The 10,196-nt window shown below is 53.9% G+C and overlaps 1 protein-coding gene across 1 annotated transcript in view; it reads left to right on the top strand.

Annotated features, from left to right (window-relative positions):
• Positions 1 to 9,679: 9,679 nt before the first annotated feature.
• Positions 9,680 to 10,196, top strand: part of Sept9 (septin 9) — a gene marked incomplete in the record, with an annotated part of 89,981 nt that continues 89,464 nt past the window's right edge. Inside the window, 1 exon segment of the mRNA XM_005407395.2 lies at positions 9,680 to 9,990.

The raw sequence follows: 10,196 nt of genomic DNA, 5'->3' as shown, positions 1-10,196 counted from the left end.
TTGGCCTGGTCAGAGCTGGCAAGCCCTTGGAAAGGGCCCTGGTTCCAGCCGAGTCATCTGGCCAGTGACTCATGCTGGGGGATGTGGCAGAGCACGAGGCTGGGTGTTAATAGCAATCCCCTCGGTCCCTAAGGCCACTTCACACCAGGGACAAATGGTTCATTTCAGTTATCTGGCTGCCTGTGCCAGATTGTCTGGAGGTCTGGCCAGCAGCCGTTCCCCCCGCCTCCTCCCGCATGGAGCGTTCTGTTCCTGAGGTGGTGCAGGACCTGGGCTGCATCTAAGGTAGAGAGAGACAGCTGGCATCCTGTCCTATGAGGTCACTGAGGGGCACGGGGCACATCTGGGTGACGCATGGTCTCTCTTTGGTTCACCATGGACTGGGGAAGGGGTAGAGAAATCCGGCCCACATGGAAACCGCTAGGGGCCCTTCTGACTGAGCTGGGCAGAGCTGAGTGCTTTCTTCTCTCTCTCCTTTCTTTCCTCTTTGCTTCCTCCCTCCCTCCCTTCCTTCCTCCCATCCTTCCTTTTTTCTAGCACTGGGGATTGAACACAGGACCTTGGCACTGAGCTACATCCCAGCCCTTTTATTTTTTATTTTGAGACAGGGTCTCACCAAGTCAGTAAGCTGCCTGGACTGGGTTGGAGCGCTCGACCCTCCTGCCTCGGCGTTCCGGAGTGCTGGTATTACAGATGTGCACCACCCTGCCTCTTTCTTCTTTCTGCCCTCATAGAGGCCTCAATGCACAGCCAGAGGTGGTTGGTGGAAGTGAGGAGAGGAGGGCAGGAAGAAGCCAGGGCCTGGGAATCTCCCAGCTCACAGTGAACCTCTAACTACCTGTGGCTTCTGTTGAGGTCACTGGAGCCTGGCAGAGATGGACAGAGACAGCTGGGCATCTCTCCCTCAGACCATGGATCTCCCCTGTGAGGAAAGTTCCAGACCTCCCAGGGCCCTGAGGTTGCTGGCTGAGGAGGGAGGGGTGCCCAGCTATGCCTGCGGCCCCCACCACCTCCCCTCATGCTGCTGGGAGGTCCTTGGCTGTGCAGGCCAGGCTGCTTGCACCCAGGGCACTGTACTCATGGGACCATGTGATGGAAAGGCAGTTGTCCTCCATGCCCCGAGCCAGCCCCGTGCTGTCCCTGGCAGGTCCTCAAGGTCCAATTCACATCTTTGCCAGGGATGCAGAGACGATGATGTCCTGCTCCCTACCAGGCCAGCTTCCACTGTGGACATTGACGTCCTTGTCATTTCCGAACCGAGGGGTGGATGCCCCACATTCCAGGTCCCAGAAGGAGCTGCCAGTGGTCCACAGCCCCGCAACTTCTTCCCCCATTCTTCTGGAAAGAGTGAAGGGGGTGCCAATTCCGTGTTGAGAGCAACTGCAGGCTGACTTCTCTCTTTCTCTCTGCTCCTATCTCTCTTCCCTTCCCTACCTCTGTCTTTAACTAATTAATTAATTAATTAGTGCTACTGGGATAGAACTGGGGCCTGGAGCATGCTAAGCAAGCGCTTTCCACTGAGCCACATCTCCAGGCTCCATCTCAGAACAGAACAGAACAAACTGACTGAAGATAGAGCGAGGGGTACTGATCACAGCTGAGCCCCGGCCACTGCAGAGTGTGCAGGGGTAGAGAGTGGGTGGGAAGCAGGTAATGAAGGTGGACTCCAGCAGCTTTATGGGTGGCAGACAAGCCCTGCAGACCCTTCTGAGAGGTGCAGCCGGGCCAGGGAGGGAGGGAGGGAGGGAGGACCTCAGCTCCATGCCCCACCCCACCGCCTGACCCCTGCTCCCAGCTTCTACCGTGTGGCCTTCCACCTGCAGGGTGTCTGCAGCCGGACCGGCAAGGGCATTGTCAGAGTCTGAGGCCACAGCCCACAGATGGCAGGCAGGGAGGGGCGCTCCCTGGGGATGACGTCGCCTGGGTCACAGTGGTGGCTTTAAAAATAAGTGCTTTCTTCTCTGCTCAGATCCCTGTTGTTCCTGCTGACGTGGAACTGGGGCAGGCTGGTGACTCAGCCCTTGTCTCCACACTGCGGCAGTGGCAAGCTGCCTCTGCCCTCAGACCCCGCTGAGCAGGGCTCCCGCCTGAGAAAGATGGTGGGGCGGCCAGGACACCGAGGGTCCCTGGGGACAGCCCATCCTCCTGGGCAGGCCTGTGGTCCGGCCAAGAGTCCCAGCAGCCCAGGGTGAAGCATCTGCAGGCTGGCACCACAGAGGGGCGAGCATGAGTCTGCCCTGTCACAGGCTGCCTTGATGTTGGTTCAGTACCAAGCTGGCCACTCCTCTGGGTCCCTTGGGTGGCCTTGTGGAAGTGGGGGCTGGGGGTGTCAGAAGCTGTGTCTCGATCCTCTGGTGTGTGCTGGCTGCTGAACCCTCCCCCATCCCTGCACCTCCAGCCCCAGGGGGTTGCTAGGATCCTGGGGACTTTGGCTCAATCTAAACCTGCACCTTGGGGGCCTGGAGTAGGGAAGGGTCAGGGAGAAAGCATGAGCCATGGAGAGAAGAGTGCCCGTCCTCCCTCTCAGGTGTGGGTCCTCCCTTACCAAAGTCAGCACTGTTGGCAGCTCAGACACTGGAGACCATCAGTCAAAGCTCATTGAGCCTGAGATTAACAGTTGACAGTAGGAGCCAGGAGCTGGGATTCAACCCTCTGGAGGTGAGGGTCCTCCCAGAGGCGACAGTTTCCACCGACCGGGTCCTTCTGCCTCCTGTGTGAGCAGCCCTTGCTCCCATCGGGTTTTAGATCATTGTAACTTGTGACGTTTCCCAGGGAAACTGAGGGCAGGAAGTGTTTGGTGAGCTCCAGCCCGTCCTGTCATGAGGCAGGAATGCTGGGGACTCCAAGCTGATCTGCCTGAGCAGTACCGTCTCAGAGTGGGGAGCTCAGAGTGGGGAGCTCAGAGTGGGCACTGGAGCCATGGAGCGTTTGGTGGCTCCCTGGCCAGGAGCCTCTTGGATGACTCAAAAGCCTGCATTTAGAAGATGAATGCTTTGTTTGAAAAGTCCCCTGCCTGGGAGATAAGCACCCAGGCGCTGTGGTCAGGGCTTGCTGTAAACGCTGCGCACAAGGCAGGCCGGGTGGTAATGGGAAGTCGGGGGAACAGATTAGTCATGTGCTCCTTTGTAGAGAAACCTTCCGGTTGCCTTGAAGCTGGAATCATATGGTGTGATGGGCTTCGTAGCCGGCACACTGGATAAACTTCAGCTGTCCCCACACCGGCTGCACAGCAGGAAGATTCAAAATCTGGCAGCTAGCAGGCATGGTGGCACATGCCTTTAATCCTAGCACTTGAGGAGTTCTGAGGCAGGAGGATCAGAAGTTAGAGCCCAGCCAAGGCAATTTAGTCACTCAATAAGGTCTTGTCTCAAAATAAAAACTAAGGAAGGACAGGGTGTAGCTCAGTGCAAAGGCCCTGGATTCAGTCTCCAGTACTGCAAAAATCTGGAAGCCAACAGGATACTCAGTGGTCCAAAGCTGGGTGGGTGCTCCTGGCCCACGTGCAGAGAGCACCCTGCCTGGGATCCTGGGCCTGGTGGTGTGGTGGCAAAGAGGTGTGCAGAGAGGCAGGTGTGCAAAGAGTCTGTGAGTTCTCAGTGTCCCCTGTGTGCCTTCAGGTCAGTTCCCCACCAGGAGTCCCCGTGACCCTGCCATCTCTCAAAGGAAACTGCACTCTCCTCCGTAGGACTGAACAATATACAGGGCAGTCCTTGCTGTGTGCCTGGGGTGAGGTGGCAAGCATGTCGAGGGGTCACCTGGGATGGTCCTTCTGACACTTAAGGCTGAGATGACAGACCGGGAGCCAGCAGGGGCAAGACTGAGGGGAAGCTGCCCAGGCCGGGGGAATGGTGGGTGCAAGCATCCTGGGGCAGGAGGTAGTGTGCAGGGGAAGGTACAAGGACTTTGCACCTCAGGCATTGGCAAGGCCAGGGGAGGCACCATCATCTGATCTAACCACGAAGGCCTGGCTGGGTTGTTGGTGTGGGGAAGCCAGAGGTGGGATAAGGGTCAGTCAGGACTTGAGAGGAGCTCAGTGGAGCCAGGGCTGCTGGGTGAGTTCTGAAGAATCCTATGAGCTGGTTGTTAAACACAGGCAGTGTGCAAAGTAAATTATATATAATGCATATAATGGAAAATTACTTTGTACGTGTATATAATTTTAAAATTTTAAATATTTTTTCACATAGATAATTATATAAATATATTAAAATAAATTATATATAAATTACTATTTAAAATTATATAGAATTACCGTAGGTGCCAGCAGTGACACCACTGGGTATATATACAAAAGAATGAAAAGCAAGGGCCCAAGCAAACATGTGTACATCCAAGTTCACCACAGCATAATTCCCAGCAGCCAAAAGGCGGGAGCAAATCAGATGCCCACTGAGGGATGGATGGAGAAACAAGGTATGGCCTGTCCACTAGGCGGAATATTGCCTGGTCTTTGTAGGTGTTTGTGGGTGTGGGTGTGAGATACTGGGGACTGAACCCAGGGTCTTCACAATGAGCTACATCTCCAGCCCATTTTTCATTATTTATTTTGAGACATGGTCTTGTTAACTTGCTAAGTTGCCCAGGCTGGGTTTGAAGTTGCAGTCCTCCTGCCTCAGCCTCCCAGCAGGTGTGTTGCACCATTACAGATGTGTGCCATCAAGCCTAGCTACCTATCTTTGAGAAGAAGGAAATTATGACACTTGCTACAGCATAGGTAAACCTTAAGGACATTATGCTCAGGGCAATAAGCCAGTCACAAAAGAACAATAGTTAGGTGAAGCTTCTAGAGTAGTCACATTTGGAGACAGAAAAGTAGAATAGGCGTTGCCAGGGGTTGTGGGGAAGGGAGACCAGGGAGTTATTGTTCAGTGGGTACAGAATTCCACTGTAGGAAGATGAAGGGAATTCAGGAGACAGGTGGAGGGGGTGGTTCCCCAAAAGTGCGTCTACGCTTAAGGTCACCAAATTGGACATTGACATGTGCTTAAAATGTTACGTTTCCTGTTGTATATATTTTATCACAGCAAAATGCATTGCTTAATTAGAAAAAATAATTATAAAACTGGATATATTACATTTAAATAATATAAATTACTCATGTGTAAAACAAAGTTTAAAAAATACACAAAACTCCTAGTTTTCTGGCCATATCTAACACGGTGCTGCATGTGTGTCAGGGACCAAACCCCGGGCCTCAGGCCAGCCTGGCAAACACTCCTGTGCACAGAGCTACACCTCCTGCGTGTACGCTGAGGTCGCGCTTGTGTGAGGAACCTCTGTATTGGTGGCCACTGCACAGCGTGACCCAGCTTCAGTGCTGTGGAGGTCACTCTGGTATCTGGAATGTGGGGAGTGTTTGCCCTGAGGGACCAGGCCACAGCTGCGTGCCAGGAGCTGTCCTTTAGACCCCAGTGTTTAAACACTGGCCAGCGGACTCCAGAGGAGGAAGAACTGCAGACCCTCGAGAGGCAGCAGCTTGGATGCTGGAGATGAGAGAAAGAGGATGCAAGAGCAACTTGCACATATTCAGCCTGGGCGCTAGGTGGACAGGGGCTCTGTACTCAGATGGGGGGCTGTGGCCTCCGAGCTGCGGATGGATCTCAGCCTCTGCTGCTCTGTGAGGCTCCTCAGAGAGGCCCGGATGGGCCTGTCAGGGAGAAGACTTGGCCTGTGAGGAAGCAGATCCTGTTCCTGACCAGTGTCCTGTCCAGAGGTGCAGTGGGCTCAGAGCCATCGGCCCCTGTTTCCAAGCATTGCTCAGTTGCCTCCCGGCCAGCTCAGTTTCTGCACAGAGGGCTGTACCTGTGTGTCCACCCCAGGGTCATGGTACTGATGCGCAGGCCACACGGCTGTTTCCGCCCAGCTTTTCCTCCACCCTCTTTTCCCATGCTTTAAATGCTTCACTCCACCAAGCTGGACCTGGGGGCTCTCTCCTCGGCCACTTTACCCCCTTTCCAGCAAGGCCTAGATTGGGCTTCCTGCTACACCCCTCTTACCTATCTCTGCCCCAGCTTTTCTATTAAACTTGTAGTCTGAGGCACCCCCCCGCCCCAACACACACACACAAACAACCAGGACAGAGATCTGTCAGGCAGAATCAACCACTGAACACAGGTGACTTCTTAGAAATGTGAAGTCTTGACTGAAAGGAGTGGCCCAAAACATATGGTCAATATTTAAATTAAAAACACTTATTACAGTAAAAGACACAGTGCCATTAACCCCCCCCTGCCCTGACTTCAAACACACTTATCCCATTGTTCTTGCCACTTTCTGAGGCTGTTCTGAAGTCCTCTTTCATGAGAGTCTTTACGAGGCATCATCATAAATACAGTGGGTGCCATCCAGCGCTCGATAGAAAGGCAGGCTCATAAAAACATGACAGTGTGTTCTCTTCCACCTTGTTCACAGATGTGGCACTGTGCAACTTCTGGCTCTTTCCCCCAAATCAAAACGACCATGAAAGTTAAATGTTTTAAATTGGCTTGGACATCAAGGCAGCCACAACAGCGTAATTAAAGACTCATGAAAGGTCAGGTGTGGTGGCGCACGCCTGTAATCCAGCACATTGGAGGCTGAGGCGGGAAGACTGTCATGAGTTTGAGGACAGCCTAGGCTACATAGTGAATTCAAGGCCACCCTGAATTATGTAGCGAGACCCTGTCTGCAAAAACAAAACAAAACAAAACAAACAAAAGATATATAAATAAATCAATAAAATAAAGACTCACGAAAGAAGACTTCTAGAACTGTTTCAGAAAGTATAAAGAATGGTGGACTAAGTGTCCCTGAAGCAGAGGGAGTGTTTTGAGAAGCATTAGTGGCAATGTGGCTTTTACTGTAATAATTTTTTTTACTTGACCACACACTGTACTTTGTGATCAGCCCTTACAAGGTCTGTATTAGTGTCTCAAGGCTGCTGTAAAAACCGCCTCATACTGGCCATATGTGCTGACAGTTCTGGAGGCTGGAAGTCTGAAACCATGGAGTCAGCAGGGCCAGCCACACTCCCCTGGAAGATTGGAGGGGAAGGACCCTTCTGGTTCTTCCAGCTTCTGGTGTCTCCCGGGGATCCTTGGCCTGTGTGCACATCACTCCCGCTCTGCTTCCTACTTCATGTGATCTTTTTCCCTGTGTCTCTGTGCCTTCTTTTCTTTTTATGGTAAAGGAATATGCTTTGCTTTGCTTTTTTTTTGCACCTTCTTTTCTAAGGGCACTTGTCATTGGGTCCACCCTAATCCAGTATAACTTCATCTTGAAATCCTTACTTTCATTATACCTGTGGGGACTCTTATTCCCAATCAGACTTCATTTCGAGGGTCCCATGGGCTTGTCTTTTGGGCAGCACTGTTCGGCTCACTACAGGGCTTGCACTGCACTTATGGGCAGCAATCCCTTGGTATCCAGCTGTCTCACCTGCTCTGGAGACTTTGTTCAGATGCACTATTACCGTGTTTTTCTCTGCCAATTTATTTATTTATTTATTTTTGACTTTTTGAGACAGGGTCTCGTTGTGCAGTGCAGGCTGGCCTTGAGCTCACTTTTTAGCCCCGGCGCAACAATCCTCCTGCCTCAGTCTCCCGAGTGCTGGGATTATAGGCGTGCGCCACCACGCCTGGCTCTCTGGCCAACTTTAAACCCATTTTCCTCACCAGGTGGCTGCTCCTCTTAATCTGCCTAGTGTTCCTGCTAGGGCTGTTTGTCCAGCCTGAGGCCCTGGGAGACAGGGTAGGGGAGGCCTTCACCACTCCATGGCTGTCTGGCCTTAGAAAATCCTGGAGCCCCAGATGGGGCCCAGCCAAGAGAGTGATCAGAGGACATGTGTGTGTGTGTGTGTGTGTGTGTGTGTGTGTGTGTTTATGGGGTGGTGACTAAGGGGAGGATGGTTTAAACTGAGAGAGGAGGCCAAGTGGCAGCTGGGTCATCCTTAAGTTTACAGCATTATAATGGGAAGAGAAGTACCTTACTGTTTCCCATCTCCTTTGAGGACAAAGCAGAGGAAATAAATGATGTACAATTAGAACAGTGGGCTAGACACAAGTATGAACCTCCTGCTAGGAGTGTGGCCATGCCCAGGTTGACTCTCCTGAGGGATCTTGGGGAGTCTGGGCAGTTTCAAGCATGGTGTTGTGGGCCAAAGGGTTAAAGCAAAGGAGGGCAGAGGCATAGGGATGTGGGACTTGTGCTCTGGAGCCAAGTCATTTTCTGGTCTTGGAAATCAGCTCCCTGCTGCATTGTCTTTGGATTCCCAACAGGGTGCATTTTGGTGAGTTCTGCACCCTGGCTGGGTTCCCCCAGGAAATAAGCCTAAGTATGTTCGGCTCCACTTGCACAGGAACAAATACTGCACAATAAGCCGACCTTGTGCTAATCTGGTAGAACTTCACGCCAGCTCTGGGGAAGAACAATCGGATGGGTGTGTCTACACTCACCAGGTGCTTTTTATAAAAACACTGGAGAATAATGCTGTGGTCCTGGTTGGAAGCTTTCCCAGAGACTGGCATCTTCCCAGGGTGCTACGCTGTTGGGTTGAGTTTCTTAGGGACTGGACCCCCCAATCCTCAAACAGGGGGTAGATGGATGACCCAGCAGGGATTGGACTACTAGGCAGACCCATGAGATGATTTGGAAGTCATTGGGATTCTATTAATGGTAGTGCTGGCCCGTTTCTGAAACCCAGGCTCGAAGGCAGATGAGGGTGTGTGCACATCTGAAATGGCTGTGGTTTTTCAGTTCCCATGTCCACAAACTCACTTGGTTGAAAATAGTTCAAAATATCCAAAGCATGAAGGAGGGAGTGACCACTTTTCTTAAAAAGGAAGGATTCCATTCCAGCCATTTACATAGCACCCCCAAAAGCCAGGCATTCTGCTAGGAAACCCGGGCTCTGCCTCTGGTCTCAGCATCCCTTGCACCTCTGGGATCATTCATGGGTGCAGCTAGGGAGGGGAGTGGCCAGTGACCAACCCAGCCTCAGGATGGACTCATACACTCACGTGCCACCGCACTGGGGGATGGCACTGCAGACCTGCCCGCACCCCTCCCCCTGCCTGCCCATCCTGGGGACCAGGGCCTGTTGCTTCTCCCGCAGACTCACTCTTATGTCCCCGGTGGGCAGTGAAGTTTGAGCATGTCTGTGCAGTGGCCAGAGAACTGTAGGACCTGCTGGCTGGACAAAGACAAGGCTGTGTGGGTGGGCCCGACGGGGAGGCAGCCCATAGGCGGCCCTCCTTTTCCCCACTTCTGATTTCTTCCTCCAGATATTATGGACTATTTTTTTCTACTCGGGAGAGGCTGAGGTCTACTCTCCACGCTCGGAGACTCTTTCTTGGGTTGGGGTGAGGGTTGAACCGCGTCCCTGGCTCTTCTGACCTTGTTCACCATCCGGGCCCCATGCCCCTTCTTGGGGAAATCTCCTTCTCCAGCGCCCACCCACAGGGTGCAGCTGTCACCCTGGGGGCGCAGGGGTAGATGCCCTCGAGGCGAAGGATAGTGAACTCAGAAGGACCCCTGTGCCCGGGGACCATAGTCCTCGGGCGGGGGCTGCCACCCGCCCTTAACCCTTGCAGGCGCTGAGCGCGTAAAGCAGGCGCTGCGTAACTTTCGCTGCGTAAATAAAACGTCCCGCCGAAGGAACCCTGCGCCCCGGGAAGGGGAGGAATCTTGTTCCCCCCCTAGGCGCCCGCCTTCAAGCTGCGGTCCGTCCTCCACATCCGCCCACATCTGGCCTCAGCGGGGCGTCCGGGGGGAGGGGCCGAGTCTCCGCAGTCGCCGTCCCGGGGCGCACTGGCCCGGGAGGGAGAAGAGGGGGCTCTTGGGTCGTGTGTGTCGGTACTCGGCGGGCCCACGGCAGCCGCTTGGGCCCCAGCCCCCTCAAGCCCGCTTGATAGGCGGGCAGAGCAGCCAGTGCTAGTCGAGTCAGGGAGGCCGGGCGGCGGGTTTGGGAACCTGATCCGCCCGGGAGGCGGGGGCCGGGGCAGCGGCGGGCGGCCCTCCAGCCCCAGCCCGTCGGTGGTGAGCGAGAAGGAGAAGGAAGAGCTGGAGCGGCTGCAGAAGGAGGAGGAGGAGAGGAAGAGGCGGCTGCAGCTCTACGTGTTCGTGATGCGCTGCATCGCCTACCCCTTCAACGCCAAGCAGCCCACCGACATGGCCCGCAGGCAGCAGAAGGTAGGCGCGCCGGGCCCGGGCGCCCAGCT

This window comes from Chinchilla lanigera, unplaced genomic scaffold (assembly GCF_000276665.1).
Source record: "Chinchilla lanigera isolate Chin_1 unplaced genomic scaffold, ChiLan1.0 scaffold00105, whole genome shotgun sequence".
In the NCBI taxonomy this organism is placed as follows: Eukaryota; Metazoa; Chordata; class Mammalia; order Rodentia; family Chinchillidae; genus Chinchilla; species Chinchilla lanigera.
Note: the sequence above shows the minus strand (reverse complement) of the source record. Positions and strands in the feature narration are given on the sequence as shown.